We start from the raw sequence: 20,104 nt of genomic DNA, 5'->3' as shown, positions 1-20,104 counted from the left end.
CGTTTCTCCAAAATTCTGGCCGCTGCTTGGCTATCCATGACTCAACCCATATTTTGGTAGCCTCGTACGAGGAGAACCGCTGGTCCGCCAAATCGAGACTCATATGCCGGAACAAATGATAATCGGAGGGAGCTATGTCTGGACTATACGGCGGGTGGGGTAACACTTCCCAGCCAAGCGTTCCAAGGTTTTTTTTGACAGGTTGAGCAACATGCGGCCGAGCGTTGTCATGTTGCAAAATAACCTTGTCGTGCCTTTTTATCGTTTCCGGCCGTTTTTCTTTCAATGCCTGGCTTAAACGCATCAATTGCAGTCGGTAACGATCCCCCGTGATTGTTTCGCCCGGTTGGAGCAGCTCAAAATATACGACGCCGACCTGATCCCACCAAATGCAGAGCATGATTTTCTTGCCGTGAATATTCTGCTTGGCCGTCGACGTTGATGCGTGGCCGGGCAAACCCCATGATTTTTTGCGTTTTGGCTTATCGTAGTGGATCCATTTTTCGTCGCCAGTCACCACCCGAAGCAAAAAACAAAAACAAACAAAAAAAAATCGCCGTTCGACGTCGCGCAGCTTCAACTCGTACGGGACCCAATGTCCTTGCTTTTGGATCATTCCCATCGCTTTTAGACGCTTGCAAACGGTTGATTTATCAACGCCCAATGATTCAGCAAGCTCTTCTTGGGTTTGGCACGAGTCCTCGTTTACCAATTCCCCCAATTCCGCGTCCTCGAACTTTTTGGGCTGGCCAAGACGCTCCTTGTCTTCGGTGTGAAAATCACCACTTTTGAATCGTCGAAACCGGTACTCACATGTTGAAATCGACGGAGTATGGTCTGGGTAGGCCTCCTGCAGCAATTCACGGGCTTGGGCTGTATTTTTTTTCAAATTGAAGCAGAAAAGCAAAGCTTCCCGCAAATTGCGTTTCGACGGCACGAAAGTTGACATACTCGGAGCACGAAAACACTGCGTTGTTTATACTTCAGCGAAATGACAGATACTGATAAACAAAGCCTAGGGATGAGGCTTTGTCATGAATATATATTCAGTATTGCGATAAATAGCGCCATCTGTGTGTCACCTTTAAAACTAATTCAACTTCCCAAATAAAATCGAATACTTTTGCCTGATGATGCAAATAAAACTCTGAGTGAGTTAGGTATGATCGCACCAAATCATCCGATGCATGATGCATACAATGCAAAATTAAGACGTGAAAAAGAATATGATCGAAATGATTTGAACACATTTGTAACAACAAACCTACCAAAATTAAACACAGAACAAAGGTAGGCATATGACACAATTATAGACAATGTTGCAAATGAAAGAGGAGGAATATTCTTCTTAGATGCACCAGGTGGGACTGGAAAAACGTTTTTGTTGTCGTTAATTTTGGCCACCATTCGATCACAGAATAATATTACATTGGCTTTGGCATCATCTGGAATAGCGGCAACTTTATTGGACTGCGGTCGCACTGCACATTCTGCATTAAAGTTACCATTAAATATGCAAGTAAATGAAGAACCAACTTGCAACATTTCTAAAAATTCTGGAATGGGAAATGTTTTACACACATGTAATATTATTGTATGGGATGAATGTACGATGGCTCATAAAAATAAATGGAAACCTTAAATAGAACACTGAAAGATTTTCCAAATAACACAAACATATTTGGTGGTGCACTCAGTCTATTGGCCGGTGATTTTCGACAAACTTTGCCTGTTATTCCCAAATCAACAGCAGCTGATGAATTGAGAGCGCGCCTTAAATCTTCTAATCTGTGGAGATATGTTCAAAAGCTCACATTAACTACTACAGTTCGTGTGCTGTTACAGAATCATCCAACAGCTGCTGAATTTTCCGAACATTTGTTGCAAATTGGAAATGGACGAAAGCTAATTGATAAGAATACAGGCATGATCACACTTCCAACTAATTTTTGTACCGTAACAGAATCAATAGTACAATTTGTGCAAAATGTATTCCCAAATATTGCACAAAACTATCGAAATCAAGATTGGCTAAGCGAGAGAGCTACATTAGCTGCTTTCGATGTCAATGAAATCAATGCCAGTATTTTGACTCAAATTCCAGGTGAAGTTGTCACCTATAAATCAATTGATTCAATCACTAATCCCTACGATGTAGTGAATTATCCAATTGAATTTTTGAATTCACTTAATTTGCCTGGCTTGCCACCACATCGTTTGCAATTGAAAGTCGGCGCAGTGATCATTACGTTGCGAAATATCAATCAGCCGAAACTATGCAATGGGACAAGATTAGCGTGAAACGGACAATGAACAAAGTAATTGAAGCAACAATTTTGAAAGACAAATTTAAAGGTGAAGATGTTTTGATTCTGCGCATTCCAATGATTTCAACAGATTTGCCTTTTGATTTTAAGCGACTTCAATTTCCCATTCGCCTTGCTTTTGCTATTACAATCATTATGTCTCAAGGTCAAACACTTCAATTATGTGGAATTGACCTAACTTATCCATGCTTTGGACATGGGCAACTGTATGTAGGATGTTCTCGAGTAGGGAAACCATCGTTACTTTATATTTATACACCGCATGAAAATAAAACCAAAAACTTTGTGTATCAGAAGGCTTTAGAATAAGTTGTTAGTTTATAATCATTAGAGTAAGTCACTAAAATAAATAAAACATTGTTATTAGAATAAGTCACAAAATAATGGCCGAGTATGAATTAAATGATGAAACAAAACAAAAGCAAAGAACACTTTTCATTTATATGTTTCTTTCACCCAGCGAAGAGGTTGAGGGTCCGCTAGTCGTGATAAATAAAGTAACTGTTTTTGCAAGACGCCACCTATGATACTCAATTCGCCATGATAATCGTTCAATAACACGATTAAATGCTGCTAGTGCAGTCTTCCCGTGTCTCTATGAGTTGATATGATTGGAATATTACTTGATTCTTGAGTTACGCTGTATATTTGCATAAGTTGAGACGACAGAAATAATTCAAAGATTGTTTCAGACTTGATCAACATGACATATAGAAAAGTTTGCATAAAGTAGTTTAAATCACTTGTTTGTGGAGAGGGAGAGTAGGCGAGGGCAATGAAATCTGCCACACACAAGAAATTATACACACACACACTTTCTTCCACCAACTTTCACAATTTAACACGCACACTTAATTTTCATAGTTTATTTGAATTAAATCAAATCACAATATTGATAAGCCATTCACTGATTTGTACAACCTACAGTTTTCAAAATCTCGAAAAATAAAGGAGCAGTTTTTGGAAGGCGGCACCTACTATAGTCTATTCGAATTGATAATCCCTTAGGCAACTTTATTAGAAGTGATAGCATCTGTATATAAGTTAAATCACACGTGCGATTTGCTTTTGCTTTTTAAATTCCATCACACCGAAGGAGCGCATGCTGATCCTCCACACTTGCCACTTCGGTTCACCTCCAGGAACGCTACAAAAAGGTACTTTGTGAAATATTTAGTATAATGTCTATCGCTTTGAAAAAAATGGTTAAAAGGGGGGGCAGAGGGGTGTAGCGCCATCTTAAAACTGATAACCCGCCGGAGCCTTATAGTTTTTAAGTAATTTAATATTAAAATTTTTTAATTTAGCGAAATGTTGGTGTTGCCATACACCTGATATAAAAACGAAGTTCGTATGCAGAGATGTTCAGTGGAGGGTTGATTGTAAAACTGCAGTATTTTTTGCTGTAATTTAAAATTGGGAAGTATTTTTGAAAATAAAAACATACAACTTATCGAAATTTAAAAACAATAATATTAAGCGTATCACAAAATATAATACAGTAATCAAAACCCACATATTACAGTTTATAAGTGTATTGTACTGCTTCGATCAGTTTTACAAACGGGTTCTTATGCCTTTTATAAACAGATTTTCTCCACAAAAATTCGATTAGCATATCTGCAAACCAAATAGGGTGGTCGTAGTTGTCTGTATTAAAAAGCTCGATACCTTTCAAAAAAATAGCCCTCATCAGTCCAACTCCGGCAACGCAGTCCACAGTATTTTTGCGTGGGTCTCGTTTTCGCGTGGGCGGCCTTCGGCCGCGCTTCAAAGACATAATCCTCATCAGTCCAATTCTGGCTACGCAGTCCACAGTATTTTCGCGTGGAGCTCCTTTTCGCGTTAAAATCATTGTACCCAAAATTAAAACGTCGTATGCGTGTGTGTTATAAGGAGGCACAATAACCCCCATCCCCATCATTAACACTAAACTGATATACTTCATTTTTGTTCATATTTTTGTTTTCATTTGCAGGCATCCGGCAACACCATACTGTTGTCATTCCAACTTCTTATTCGCGTTTAAAATTTTAAAGTGATTGTATGGACAAATGCATTTGCATTTAATTGTAATGAAAATTATTTGAATATATGTATAAAAATACGTAAAAACACGCGTGTGAATGTATATTTAGTGAAGTGTAAAAAAATAAATAGTGAAATGTGCAAATTATATTGAAGTTCCCGAGAGCATTTTGAAGGCAAATCATTACGAAATTATTATTTCCCGAATAATTTGGAGTTATAAAGAGTGTTCCTTAACACGTCACTAACATCGCCACCAAATTTCGTTTATAAAGACATTATTGTTTGCCAAAAATGGCCCAATAGACATTATTGTGAATCCCAGCCGGTACTTTACCCCGCTCAACCTTTTTCGAGTCCAATGTACCATTTTTATTGTATTATTGCTTAAGATTTCACTTTAGATATTATTTAAATCATCAACTATACATTTTCAATACACATGAATGGCAAAGTAAACACACAGATTTTAACAAAACAAATAACTTTGACGGTATTCATATCTATGGCGAAGAAATCAGCTGGGCGGATGCCATCAACTGTGATAAATTTTACTTTTAACAAACAATTATGTACAGGAAACGACAACACTGGCAATGAGTCAACGCGTGAAAATTGGGTGCTCAATGCCGAATAAATAAAGAAACGCACGAATGTGAATTTCAATAATACAATTCGATAGAAGGAAGGGTATTAAGTTATTCGGTCTGATACATGTTTGTTCGGTGTAAAAACGAATTTGACTTATACGTATGCCTTAAAACATTCAAAGAATTTTTATATCGTGGTAAAAACGTTTCAATGGTTTGTAAATGTTATTTAAAGTCATCTTGCTAAATACACATATTTGGGGCTGTACGTTTCACCGGTCGTAAATAGGAAATCTAAACATTAATTGCCAGTGGAGAACATTAAGAACATAATTATAGTATAGTAAAACAAACATTCGCGTTTGCTTTAATACATCTTTAAAGTAGTGAAATTCCAAATTTCAGCCGAAAACTCCAGCTGATGCCCCGTGTTTTGAGAAAAAAATGATTGAAGTGGTAGTCCGTCGGTGGCGTAGAACGGGTATCCTACATCCTAAAAAAAAGCCCCACCCTTTGTAATTTGAAGTTATTTTATTTCCAAGTGAAGAACAATACACCAATTTTGGCTATTTCAACAAGAAGTTCTTCCAGACGCCTTGAAAATGAACAATATAAAACGTTAGCGGATAACTATGATACGAAATGGGGTTATATCTACATTATATGCATATATGTATAGTATATATTAATGTATATATATATATATATATGTATATATATATATATATATGTATATATATATATATATACATATACTGGATTTGCCACAACTTTCCATTACTACCACGATATATTCGGGGGTAGGCGGAGGTGATGGGGCGTTGCACCATCCACCACACCCAATAGAAACAGCAAGGTCACACCATTATAACGATGGAAGTCACAACCTCCTATGGTCCCTGTAGAACCCAGAGGAAAAGTTTAAAAATTAGGTTTTTGACGACTGTATTTGCATCTTGTACTGAAATATCGTTGAAGAGAAATGTATCAAGCACTTATTAACCCAGCAAGCACTTGGGTTTTATAATTCATACTATTTATGAAAATGTTGTATTAGCGTAAAATTTATAAGTGGTCCTGGCGGAAAAATTATAAAAGTTTTTTTTTGTTTTTTGTAACATGTATATATGAACATTTTCAAACAAAACAGCACCGCAGCCGAAAATTGTGACTAAAAAATCGCACGATTTTGTACTCCAAATTTTCACTTTTTATGAAAATATTACTTTATCGCTATATTTTATTTAAAATTTTCACTATTTTTTGTAAATAATGATCTATCGAAGGCCAAAGGTTAATTTAACTATTTTAAAAACTACAAAAAATCTATCGAACCTCATTGTTGGTTGACTAGGTTTCTTCGTTTTCGCTCTATTCTTTTCTCATTATCGCTCCTTTGATAGTTCGTCCCGCACATTTATTTCGCACGGTATTACAAACGTTTAGAAGAGCATTTGTAATGATAGAATTTTAATAAAATTCGTAGTATTATTGTGTAAAAATAGGTTTAAATCAAATCTTCAATTAATAAAGACTGTTTATAAGTGAATATTGTTACTTTTCTGTGTTTGTATTTAAGTAAAATAAGCGTCTGATATAGTGACTACATTTGTGCGTTATAATTTTTAAATCTTTATTACAACCACGATGTATTTGGATGACAGGCGGATAGGAGGGAAGGGTCGTGGCACCGCCCACCAGAAAGAACAAGGTCTTACCATTATAAATATGAAAGTCCCAACCTCCTAGGCTCACGACAGGACCCCCAGGAAAAGTTTAAGGCTTACGTTTTTCCGACCGTATTTGCTTATTGTACAGAAATATCGTTGAAGGGAAATGTATAACGCAATGGTTAACACTGTATAGGTGTAACTAAAGTTTTATAATTCACACTATATAAGAAAATATTGTTTAATCGTAAAATTTATAAGCGCCACAGGGGGAAATTAAGACTAAAAGTCGCAGGATTTTTTATTCGCAATTTATTTAATTTATTTATTTAATTAATTAATAGTCTAAAAATTAATTTTAAATTTTCACTATTTATAAAAATATTTTTTTTTTATTTTATTACATGTATGTATGAGGTGTGTGAAAATAAGGTGAAGGGGCTAGAATTTAGTATAATGTCTATCGCTTTGGAAAAAACGGTAAAAAGGGGGTGATAGAGGGGTGTATCCCCATCTTAAAACTGAAAACAGAACCTGCCGGAGGCTTATAGTTTTTAAGTAATTTAATGTTAAAGTTCTATAATTTAGCGAAAAGTTGGTGTTGCCATACACCTGAAATGAAAACGAAGTTCGCACGCAGGGATGTTCAGTGGAAGGTTCATTGTAAAACTGCAGTATTTTTTGCTGTAATTTAAAGTTGAGAAATAATTTTGAAAATAAAAACATACAACTCATTTAAACTTAAAAACAATGATATTAAGCGTATCACAAAAAATAATAAAGTAATTAAAATTAAATTAAATTAATTAACACAGTATTTTTGCGTGGAACTCCTTATCGCGTAGGCGGCCTTCGGCCGCGCTTCAAAAAAATAACCCTCATCAGTCCAACTCCGGCTACGCAATCCACAGTATTTTTGCGTAGAACTCCTTTTCGCGTGGGCGGCCTTCGGCCGCGCTTCAAAAAAATAACCCTAATCAGTCCAACTCCGGCTACGCAATCCACAGTATTTTTGCGTGGGTCTCCTTTTCGCGTAGGCGGCCTTCGGCCGCGCTTCAAAAAAATAACCCTCATCAGTCCAACTCCGGCTACCCAATCCACCGTATTTTTGCGTAGAACCCCTTTACGCGTGGGCGGCCTTCGGCCGCGCTTCAAAAAAATAACCCTCATCAGTCCAACTCCGGCTACGCAATCCACAGTATTTTTGCGTAAAACTCCTTTCTGTGTTAAAACCATTGAACCCAAAATTAAAACGTCATATGGGTGTATGTAGTAAGGAGGCACAATAACCCCGACCCCCATGATTAAGACTAAACTCAAGAACTTATTTTTTGTTTTCATTTGCAGGCATCCGGCAACACCATACTGTTGGCATTCCAATCTTCTTCTTATTCGCGCTTAAAATTGGAATGTGATTGCATAGGCAAATGTATTTGCATTTAATTTTAATAGATATAATTAGAATATTAGCATAAAAATCGGTAAAAACACGCGTGTGAGTGTATATTTGGTGATTTATAGTGAAATGTTAAAAAATATAGAGTGTAATGTGCCAAATTATAGTCATGTTCCCAAGGGCATTTTGAATGTAAATAATTAAAAAATTATTATTTCCCGATTAATTTAAAGTTATAAAGAGTGTTCCTTAACACCTCACTAACATCTCCACCAAGTTTCATTAAAAAAAACATTAAAGTTTGCCAGAAATTCCAAAATAGACATTGTTCTAAATTCCAGCCGAAGAAAGTGATAATATCTTTAGGATTAAACGATTTTTGGTGAAAATTTTGACTATCGATTAATTGTTACTTTATGGGGATGAAATAGCTTTAACAATTCTTTGACAATTTCTAAGCATTTCCTTTTGATTTGAGTAAACCCCCACATTCCGTTAAACTTAGCTCAAATAATTGTGCATACAGCAAATATATTTCGCGACAATCACTCAATGCTTGCTGTTTTAAATAGCGTTAAATATTTTTGAGACATACATATGTACAGTTCCTAGAAACCATACTCGTTTTGTTAGTGCGTTTTTATACTTTTGATTGTAAACACCTCGACATGGAGAGTCAGGCACCAAAAAAGCATTTAGGTGTACCGGTTGATATTAAAAAATTAATTCTAAAGTTAAAGCTAGAAGGAAGGAGCTACGGTGAGATATCAGCAACTGTTGACAGACCACGTGCTACCATTCAATCCGTCGTAAAAACGTTTGAAAAGAATCAAACGTTTATCAAGAATGCAAAAAAGCGATTGGAGTACGCGGGAACCTATGTTGATAAGCCAGATGACTTTTGGAACTATGTTATACTTATGAGCGAGAGTAAATACAACATGTTGGATCAGATGGAAGAAGATTTGTATAGAGGACAGCGAATACTGCTCTCAGAAAGGAAAACCTCACTCCTATCGTCAAGCATAGTGGCGGAAATGTAATGTAATGGTTTGGGGCATAATGGCGGCTAGCGGTGTTGAAATCTTGCATTTGTAGAAAGCACTATGGATAGATTTAAATATTTATCTATTCTAAAGGACAATTTAAATCAGAGCGCTGAAAAACTTGCTTTCGGCTCGGATTTCAGGGTGGTACAAGACAATGACTCGAAGCATAGTTCGGAAGTTATAAGAACTTACTTGCTTTAAAATTGTAAATCTGTGCTCCCACATCCGCCCCAGTCTCCAGACTTAAATCCGATTGAGCATTTATAGGATATTTTGGAAAAAAAAAATTAGAAAGCACACAATAAGACACAAAGAGCATTTGAAGCGAATTATCGAAGAGGAGAGGCAAAATATTTCGCCTGATTAAACCAAGAAGCTGGTATGTTCCATGAAAAGTTGACTGAAGGGTGGCATTGAAACAAATGGATGCCATACGTCAAACCTATACATTTTAAGTAAACTTTGAATCTCCTTTACTGTTTGTACAATTTTTTGTAAAATTTTTATGATAATTTCTTTTGTGTTATTTTTGCTGTGCATATCCTTAATTTATTCGTTACATTTTTTGTTATTGCTTTCACTATGAAATCAAAGATTGAAGAGAGTACAAATTTTCACCAAAAATCGTTGAATCCTAAAGGTATTATCACTTTCTTCCGAAAGTCAGTGCTGTATTTACAATTTTTTGATGCAGCGTACATTCGACTTTCGATTAAATCCTGGCGGAAAAATTATAAAAGTTTGTTTTTGTTTTTTGTAACATGTATATATGAACATTTTCGAACAAAAAAGCACCGCAGCCGAAATTTTTGATTAAAAAATCGCACGATTTTGTATTCCAAATTTTCACTTTTTATGAAAATATTACTTTATCGCTATGGTAGGTAGGTAGGTAGGTAAGATGGCAAGAGTACCCCAGGTACGCTACAAGTAGCACTTACGTGCGGCTTGCCAAAAAGAGTGCAAGCGTTGAACGTAAACGGACGTGTTTTTCCGACCTCCCGCGTTAACTAATACCTTTAATACCGTTGGTAATATACCTAATCGTTCGTGCGACAGTGACTCGATTTAACCTATCGTTTTACTTGGACACTTTTTTATCCACAATGCCATGCATATGTGGTCAAAAGGTTGACCGTGGGCAGCCAAACAAAAAAATTCAGTGTGTTAAGTGCAGTGAATTTTACCATCTTACTTGTGAAAATTTATTGCCTGCTGACATTGAGTACCTGCTGAAAATAAATAAGAAGTATTGTTGTAAACAATGCACAAAAGCGCGCTTTAATTCGATCCTACTGTCGCCTCGCTCAGTTTCTCCGCCAATAAATGCAAACAACAACAATGAAAATATTTCTGAGACCACCAATATTTCGTCGCTTCCAGCTACTTCGGTACCCGTAAGCCCGAATCCATCAGCGGAGTACAGTAAGCAAGAAATCAACCTGCAAGCTGTTTTCGACGAAATTAAATCTCTTAGATATGCTCAGGAGAAAATGATAGCTGTAATTAGCTCTTTGCAAACTGACAAGAGAAATATAGTTAAAAAGATAGAAGAACTACAGTTTGAGGTAAAAGCCGTTCGTCACAAACTTTGCGATCTCGATGTCGCTGCTACTATTCCCGCTTTGGCTAATGATATAAAAGCCCTTCACAACAATTTACATGTACTACACAACAATAATTCTGCAACAACAAAAAACAAGGATCGAGTACTTGTTTCTAACTCAACACCACCGCTGCTGCAGCCGCTGCCGACTCTCCAGTCAATACCGTACGAAATGCTAAGGTTTGCAATAAGCTCTTTCTCGCTGCTCCGCCTAATGCCAAACAATCTAAAACAGTAGAAACACAAAAACATGCTACGCACTCTCCAGCGCTGCTTACGTCGTTGCTATCACAAAGCAATCAAGCAGTGCCGTCGGATAACCCTTCTCTTGCTGATTCGCAGCAGCAGTCGGTTAATGATGAAATGTTTACAACTGTTGTTGCTAAGAACAAAAATCCAAAACGTAAACCGAAAAACACTGTTGTTGGCTGTAATGCAAACCGTGAACTGGATGTAATTGTAGCTATGAAGTGGGTACATTTGTCATATTTCAACCCCACAGTGACCGCTGAAAGCATAATCGAATATGTACACAACCACGGAGCGATCGATAAGAGCGACCTTTCTTGTTATATGCTAGTAAAGAAAGACGTCGAACTTAAAGGACTAAAGAGAGTATCATTTAAGCTTGGTGTGTCTGAAAAAAATTATAACAAGATTTTCGACGCTTCTCTTTGGCAATAGAATATAAAAGTGCGTCCGTTTAAAAATTTTCAAAGAGAAGAGACGAAACCGCCGCACACCTAACGTGTACCGACGTTAATAAGTTATCAAATACGGCAGACTTTCTCCTGTATTATCAGAATGCTGGCGGCATAAGAACTAAAATGCTACCATTGTTGTTCTTCTCCTCTTCATCTGTCTATGATATCATAGTTTTAACAGAGACTTGGCTTTCTGAATGCCATTATACAGCAGAAATATTTGACTGTCAACTGTATAATGTATTTCGTAAAGACAGAATCTCCCGCACTACTGGTCTCTCTAAAGGTGGTGGCGTACTTGTTGCTGTAAGTTCGAAGCTACCCAGTACACAAATCACTTTGTCACCAAGTATGAGTTCCGACAACGGATATTTTGATGTTGATCAAATAATAATTAAAATTAATTTACGAAAATCGAATGAATTATACATTAGTGTAAGTTATATATCGCCTTCAAGCCCAATTGAATTATATAAAAAGCATGTAATTAATTGTACAATACTGGATAGTCTAACTGGCGGTCAACACATAATTATTTTGTGTGACTTCAACTTACCCAATGTTAATTGGTGTTTCGACGATGATGCTAAGAAATTAGTACCATATGGAGTATCAAGCGAGAGTGAATGTGAGGTGCTTGACACTTTTGCCGAATATAACCTCTGCCAGATTAACAGAGTACACAATGATATGAATCGCTTACTCGATTTAGTATTCATAAGCAATGATCTAAAGTCCGATGTCGAGTCCCTCTCTTCACCCCCTCTTCCTAACTCCATACACCATAAAGCGTTATGTGTACGTTTTAAACATATAAGCTATATCAAATCAGTTATTAATAATTGCATAAATTATAACTTCTATAAAGCCAATTTCAACCAGATATCGCGGTCATTGGATTTGGTAGATTGGGAAACTGTCTTAAACAAACCCGTACTATCACAGATGTATGATGATTTCGTAGGAAGACTAGAAAGGGCAATTCATATGTTTGTTCCAATAGTGTCTGCAAAAAATCAGTCCAAACCGGCCTGGTACAATTCCAGGCTCATTAATCTTAACAATAAAAAAACCAAAGCATACAAATTATACCGCAAATCTAAAAATAACGCAAAACTTTATGAAGCGTACAATCGTTTGCAAAAAGAATTCGATGTTCTGAACAAATTTTTATATCAGAACTACATTTCTAAAGTAGAGAGTGGTATCAAAGAAAATTGTACAATAAATCTTTTTGGCAGTTCATTAACGGTAAAAAGAAAACCACTGGAATTCCAGAAAAAATGCATTATTTGGGGGAAACGTTGTCGGACACTCAAAAAATTAGTAATCTTTTTGCAGATTTTTTTCGATCTGTTTATGTTCGTCAATCCGACACCGGAATAGAAGATACCGACCAAACACATGTCCGGCATGCGAAGGTACCCCGCACGACACTAACCACCTCTTCACATGCCCCCTCAAACCGACTCATCTAACCCCCCTCTCCCTTTGGACCCAACCTGTCGAAACAGCATGTTTCCTGGGCCTACCCCTAGATGAGCTAGGCGAAGACGAACGATGATATGCCTACACTGACAGGGCTACCTATGCTGTTAACAACAACAACAACAACATACCTCTTTTAACAGCCCACGAACAAATAAAGGTTTCCAGCTCTCATTTAATGATGTACTCAGGAGCCTATCGGCCTTGGCAAATGACCCAACTCCTGGAGAAGATGGCTTCCCTCCTATATTACTAAAAAACTGTGCTATATCGCTAGCAAAACCATTAACAATTATCTTCAATAAATCACTAGCTTCTGGTGAGTTTTTACATAATTGGAAAAAATCGTTTATCTTACCGATAAATAAGTCTGGAAGTAAGTCGGAAGTCCAAAACTATCGCCCTATCTGCAAAATCTCTTGCATACCTAAACTCTTTGAAAAGCTAGTTTATGATTTGATTTTCTTCCAAATTTCAAATCTCATATCGCCTAATCAGCACGGCTTTGTTAAGAGTAGATCTACTGTTACGAATTTAGGGTTATTTACAAATTATGTCTTAGGCCAACAATGCGATGTCATATTCACCGATTTTTCGAAAGCGTTTGATCGAGTCAGCCATAGTATCCTACTTAAAAAGCTGGGTTCATTTGGTCTTCATCCTAGCTTACTCAAGTGGCTTGCATCTTATCTAACAGATAGAACTCAATTCGTTCGTATAAATAACATAAAATCTGATGCCATCAAAGTTACCTCAGGCGTACCTCAAGGTAGCCATCTTGGGCCACTATTGTTCTTAATGTTTGTTAATGACATTCCAGACGTTTTCGAGACATCACGTTGTCTGATGTATGCAGATGACCTGAAAATTTACAGTCGGGTAGAGAACGTAACTGTTTGCATAAGACTTCAGGAAGACTTAGCCAGATTGGAAGCTTGGTGTGATGATAACTCCTTACCTCTTAATGCTGGTAAATGCCAGCACATGTCATTCAGTAGAAGAAAAGTTCCGATTGATTTCGATTACAAGTTGGGCACTACCACCCTCACAAAAATTTACGAAAAGAAAGACTTGGGGGGTCATATTTACATCGAAAATGTCGTTTTCCAAACATATAGACTTTATGATTGCCAAGTCCAGATCTATGCTTGGATTTGTAATAAGGAATTCAAGGGAGTTCCAGGATATCTCTACGCTGAAAAATTTGTATTTTTCTCTTGTTAGATCAAACCTCGAATATTGCAGCATCATTTGGGATCCATTCTATAAGGGTTCATCCTTAAGAATTGAGAAGGTTCAAAAACGTTTCACTCGATTTGCTATTCATTCACTTCGTTGGCCTTGCAGTTTGCCTGCATATAAAAGTAGATGTCTTTTGTTAGCATTGCTAAGGGTGCGTGCATGTCAGAGATGCGATAAGCGATAAGAGCGTCGATAAGAGCAGCGACAAAAGCATAGCGTCGAGCTATAGTTTTGTGTGGTGTATAAAACAGAGCTGCGATAAGAGCGTTAGTTGCATTTGCAATTTAAGTTTTGAAAAGTGAAGAGCTATAATATTTATAATAATGAGTGATTCAGAGGAAGAAAATGTGTTGTTGTTGACGCCTACTGCTGCATATTATCATCTACATAATACTGTAAGAGAAAAACGCCAGTTTTCGGCGCATCCTATAAACCAAGCAAGACTAGAACTCGGAGAATTTCACCATCTCTATAATAGTTTGAGACAGGATCCAAAAAAGTTTTTCGAATATATGAGAATGACAAGCGATACATTCGATTATATTCTGTCTCAAACTTCGGATCGACTGCAGCATAATTGGCAAAACTGCCACAACAGACCAATCTTGCAAGAGGAGCGATTGATGCTTACAATAAGGTACATACATACGAATAATTTTATTGGAGAAAAATTAACATATTCATTGGTAAATAACAAGAAAAAATGAAATATTTTTAACATTTAGAATATTGTGAATCTAAATCGGATATTCATTGTTTTGTGCATTATCATCACATCTAGCCGTGGTGCTTTCAGTGTTACATTCAATATAAATAGGTATTGATTTATTAACCAGTTCATGTGTCAGCTACAATACTTTGCCACAATTTATCCAAAATGAACCTGTTGTGGTGATTTGGATCTTTTTGATCCCAAATTGCAGGTTTTAAAGATACTGCACTTATAAAATCTTATGTGTCCATCATCGATAATAGCGAAGAAAATACTAGCCTACAATTTCTACGCTCTTATCGATGATAGCGAGCGAAGAGTGAGTTAGCGCGCTGCTCCGACATGCACACTTCTATTAAAATACATGCATTAATTTTCTACGCTTCGCTCTTATCGCTTATCGCATCTCTGACATGCACGCACCCTAACTTTAGAAATGCGGAGAAAAACTTCATCGGTAATGTTTATAAGAGACATAGTTACGAATCATATCAAATATCACTTCTTGCTGGAGCTAATACTCTTTAATTGTCCCACTCGTAACCTAAGACTCTACAATATGTTCCATTTACCTTATCACAAGACCAATTTTAGTCGAAATGAACCGCTTGCACGTGGTATAAGACAGTCTAACCAATTATGCAAACATTTGAATATATTCTCTAACTCACGAGATACTTTCAAAGCAAGACTTAATCTGGAGATGCACTTTTTGAATTATGACTAATGTATCTCACAGTATTGTTATTATATATTATATTTAAGCTTTAATATTAGTAATCTATTTAAGTTATACTTTAATTGATGAATAAATAAATAAATAAATTTTTGAAATGCTGGCTGATTTGGAGTAGACCCCCGTTCCCACTCCAGACTCCATTTTGGATCCGTCAGTGAAAACAGAGGCATCTATATCCGCAACAACTCTCCCCTCTTTCCAATCTTGCCTGCTCGGAAAGATAGCCCTAGCACAACCCTCAAAGCACAGTGGCTTGAGACCCCATTTTTTGCCGAACATAGATTTTTAGGCGTAGAAGGCTATATTGGCCTTCTTAACTCGATTTTCTATGTGCAGCTTCCAGTGGAGCTTGGGGTCAAGTATTACACCAAGATACTTGACTTCCGATGAAAGTGTAAGACACTGGTTGTTAAGTCTAGGAAGCTTAAAAGGTGGAGGCTTGTATTTTCTGGTGAATAGCGTCAACTCCGTTTTGTCAGAGTTGACTCTGAGACCGCTACTGGCGGCCCATCTGCTGAGTGTAGCCAGTGCACCTTCCGAAATTTCAGCCAATACTGATGGGAAGGGACCTGAGACCATCAGGACCAAGTCATCGGCATATGCTACCACCTTTACCCCCGCCCCCCTGTTTAAGCGAGTTAAGGCTTCATCTACAGCTACTAGCCAAAGGAGAGGCGAGAGGACGCCGCCCTGCGGTGTGCCCCTATGTACGAATCTGGTGATTCTAGCCCCTCCTGCCACCGCATTTATTTCCCTACCACCAAGCAGGGACGAGATACAGCGGTAGATAGGTCTTTCCACCCCTAGCCTGTTTAGAGGCGTGACAATTGACTCCGCCGTAATATTATTAAAGGCGCCCTCTATATCTATAAAGGCCGCCAAAGTGAATTGTTTTCCCTCCAGAGATTTCTCTACAGTCCCTACTACCTCATGTAAGGCTGACTCGGTAGATTTCCCTTTCAGGTAAGAGTGTTGGGCTGGAGACAGTCTGGTTTCACAGTGCTCTCGGATGTGACAGTCGATCACTTTTTCAAACACCTTGAGAATGAAGGAGGTAAGACTTATAGGTCTGAAGTCCTTGGCCAGGATGTGGCCCCTCCTTCCTGCCTTAGGAATGGAGACCACTTTGGTTTTCTTCCAGCTAGCAGGAACGTGGTTCAGCGAGATACACGCCGAGAAGATCTTTTGAAGAACGGGAACCACCACGGTCTTAGTCTTCTGAAGCATTACTGGCATGATACCATCGATGCCTGGAGATTGGACAGGGGAAAAACTCTCGATTGCCCAGTTTATTCTGTTGACGGTCAGGACCGGTGTCAGGGACATCGCAGGTAACCCCTCCTGCCGGTTCGCGTCTTCGTTACAGACCGGATCAATAGAGTTTTCCGGGAAATGGACATCAATAAGGATTTTTAATGATTCACCTGCAGATTCAGCCCGCTTTCCGTTCTCTCTTTTGACAAGACTTTTACAGGAGTGGTCCGTGGATAGGATCCTGCTGAGTCTGGCCGAGTCTCTTACGGATTCGATGGATTCGCAGTACTCTTTCCAAGAGTTGCGCTTCGCATCTCTAATGGCTTTCTCATAAACTTTCAAAATTTCCCGGTAATCTTGAAAGTCCCTTATTTGGTAACATTTGTTGAAGACTCTCGTATCCTCTTCTTTCAAGTCGATCAGCGTCTTGCTCCACCAGGGAGGAAAGTCTTTCTTGCTAAAGGATACTGGACAGGCCACTTTGAAGGCAGTCTGATAGGACCCTTCTAAGTGTCTAACTTGCGTGTCCAGTTGTTCCTTAGTGGTAGTCAAGAACTTACTCCTATTCAGCTTCTTGCAGAAAACCCTGTGGAAAAGAGCCCAGTCTGTTCGTTTAGGGTTCCTGCGGTGTAGCAAGGTCTGCCGAGCGAAATCGATTTCGTAGAGGATCATCCTGTGGTCCGAAAACGGGTTCCTCTGGGAGACCGTCCAATTTTCAACCCTAACAGCAGATGAGTTTGTAGAAAGAGAGATATCAAGAACTTCCTCGAAAACCTCTTGATGTTCCCGATGCCGGGAAGACAAAAGTTGGGGAGTTGCCCTTGTTCCAAAAAAATAAATTACGGCTTAGTATAAAATCAAACAGAGACTCACCCTGTTCATTGATCTCGCTGCTGCCCCAAATGGTGTGTCTGGCATTCGCATCGCATCCGATCAGGATGTTCTCCTTCTTAGGCTGGAGAGTATCCACTAGATGTTGCAACTCCTCAGGAGGCGCCGATCTGTCGTGGGCCATGTAGGCAGACACCAACCAAAAGCAACTGCCACTGGATGGTTCCACCCTGACCGCAGTCACATCCGGTGAACTAAAATCAGATAGCAAAAAGGCATTAATTGTGTTCCTAACTAGGATACAGGCCCTTGGCTTACCATCAGTTTGGACATAAAAAAGGTCATAGGATCTGTCCCTCAGTCCCATGATTTTTTGCTGCCAGATCCAAGGCTCCTGTATCAGGCAGACATCGATGTCCTCCTCCCGGAGGGTGACTCGTAGGTTATCTGTGGCTAGTTTGGAATGACGAAGGTTAATTTGTAATACTTTTAACAAACTGTTCAAAAGTGTTACTTACCTTACGACTGCTCCCCCAGTTCAGAAACTGCGTCCGTCCCAGACAGCCGCAGATCGTCGTTGTTGTTGTTGTTGTTAACAGCATAGGTAGCCCTGTCAGTGTAGGCATATCATCGGTCGTCTTCGTCTAGCTCATCTAGGGGTAGGCCCAGGAAACATGCTGTTTCGACAGGTTGGCTCCAGAGGGAGAGGGGGGTTAGATGAGTCGGTTTAAGGGGGCATGTGAAGAGGTGGTTAGTGTCGTGCGGGGTACCTTCACATGCCGGACATGTGTTTGGTATGTCAGGGTCGATTCTGGATATGTAGGAGTTTAACCTGCTACAGTATCCAGAACGTAGTTGTGCCAGTGTTACACGAGTCTCACGGGGAAGCTGGAGCTCTTCGTCTGCAATAGGTGGTGGTTGGACTCCGATTACGGCATTCACAGGACGGGAGTTCAAGAAGGTGGTAACGGTCTCCCGGTGAATGTCGTTTATTGTCCGGTCCAGTAGGTTACGGTCAGTTTTGTCCTGGATTTCGTCAGCGTAGTCTGACGTGCCTGGGAGGCGGCTCGGGCTCAAGCAGGTGTCTGTAGGGATGAGACCTGCGGTAACATCCAAGCAGGAACTGCTTGCTGAGCAATTTGTTGTGCTCCACAACTGGGAGCATTTGTCCCTCGTTATGAAGGTGTTGGATGGGTGACATCAGGAGGCACCCGGTCGCTGTCCGAATGGCGGTATTTTGACAGGTCTGTAGCTTTGTCCACTGCGAATCACTAGTTCCAGGCGACCAGACAGGCGCAGCATAGTTAAGAACCGGTCGGCCAATTGCCTTAAATGTCAAAATCAACAGTTCTTTGTCTTTGCCCCAAGTGCTGCCGGCCAGCGATTTGAGGACCTTGTTGCGATTTTGGACTTTTGTGGCAATTGCGGTTGTATGCGGAGAGGATGAGAGCAAGCTGTCAAAAATTACACCCAAAATTTTGGGGTTATTTACCGTCGGAATTGGTGTATCATCGACTTTTACCTTAAGGGACAGCTTGACCTCCTTTGTCCAGGTGGTAAAAAGGGTCGCCGTGGACTTGGTGGGGGAAAGTTGGAGATTCCTCGCAGTGAAAAAGCGAGAAAGGTCGGTGAGATAGTTGTTCACTTTGGAACACAGGCCATCGATGTCATTGCCCGACACCATTATCGTACAGTCGTCAGCGTATGAGATCAGGAAAACTCCCGCTGGTGGTTGGTGGAGCTTCGAGATGTAGAAATTGAACAGCAAGGGTGAAAGGACACAACCCTGCGGTACACCTTGCTTAATCTTTCTCTGCTTTGACGTTTGATATCGAAATATCACTGACGAGTGCTCAGATAGTTCGCGGACCACCTCTTCAGCCCTGGCGGGAGTGTTGACTGATAAATGTCATCTAGTAGCGTGGAGTGGCTGACTGTATCGAAAGCCTTCTTCAAGTCTAACGCTACTAGGACAGTCCTCTCGCAGGGGCGGTTTTAGTTAAGCCCGCGATTTATCTGCGCGTTTATGGCGGTGAGTGCAGTGGTGATGCTGTGCACTCGTCGGAAACCGTGCTGATGTGGGGCTGAGGCCAGGTGTTTCGTATAGAGTGGGAGTAGGAGGGCTTCAAGTGTCTTCACTACTGGGGAAAGGAGAGTTATCGGCCGATAAGACCCCACTTGGTTGGCGGGTTTCCCAGGTTTCAGTAGTGGGACCACTCTCCCTGCTTTCCACTTGTCAGGGATGATGAGAGTGGCCAGGGACAGATTGAAAACCCTTGTGAGGAATCCTACTCCCAGGGGTCCCAGATGCTTCAGTATCAGCGCGTTTAGTCCGTCATGGCAGGTCGGCAGGTCTCTCAATCGAGACGATAATGGGCAAGTGGTCTGATGCAAGCGATAGCATAGGTCGCCACGTTATGCTATTTATCAGACTCGCGCTAGCTATTGTTAGGTCAGGCGAGCTGCTG

The 20,104-nt window shown here is 39.4% G+C and overlaps 1 protein-coding gene across 8 annotated transcripts in view; it reads left to right on the top strand.

Moving 5' to 3' along the window:
• Nucleotides 1-4,953: 4,953 nt before the first annotated feature.
• LOC128869480 (ankyrin-3) overlaps nt 4,954-20,104 on the top strand; it is a 363,477-nt gene continuing 348,326 nt past the window's right edge. For 4 of the 8 annotated variants that reach the window (XM_054112038.1, XM_054112036.1, XM_054112033.1 and 1 more), the window contains exon 1: nt 4,954-5,159. The gene's annotated coding sequence lies outside the window, so the exon portion shown is untranslated. The other 4 variants (XM_054112040.1, XM_054112039.1, XM_054112034.1 and 1 more) reach the window with 3 other exon arrangements.

The sequence above is a fragment of the Anastrepha ludens genome, chromosome X (assembly GCF_028408465.1).
Source record: "Anastrepha ludens isolate Willacy chromosome X, idAnaLude1.1, whole genome shotgun sequence".
Classification (NCBI taxonomy): domain Eukaryota; kingdom Metazoa; phylum Arthropoda; class Insecta; order Diptera; family Tephritidae; genus Anastrepha; species Anastrepha ludens.
Note: the sequence above shows the minus strand (reverse complement) of the source record. Positions and strands in the feature narration are given on the sequence as shown.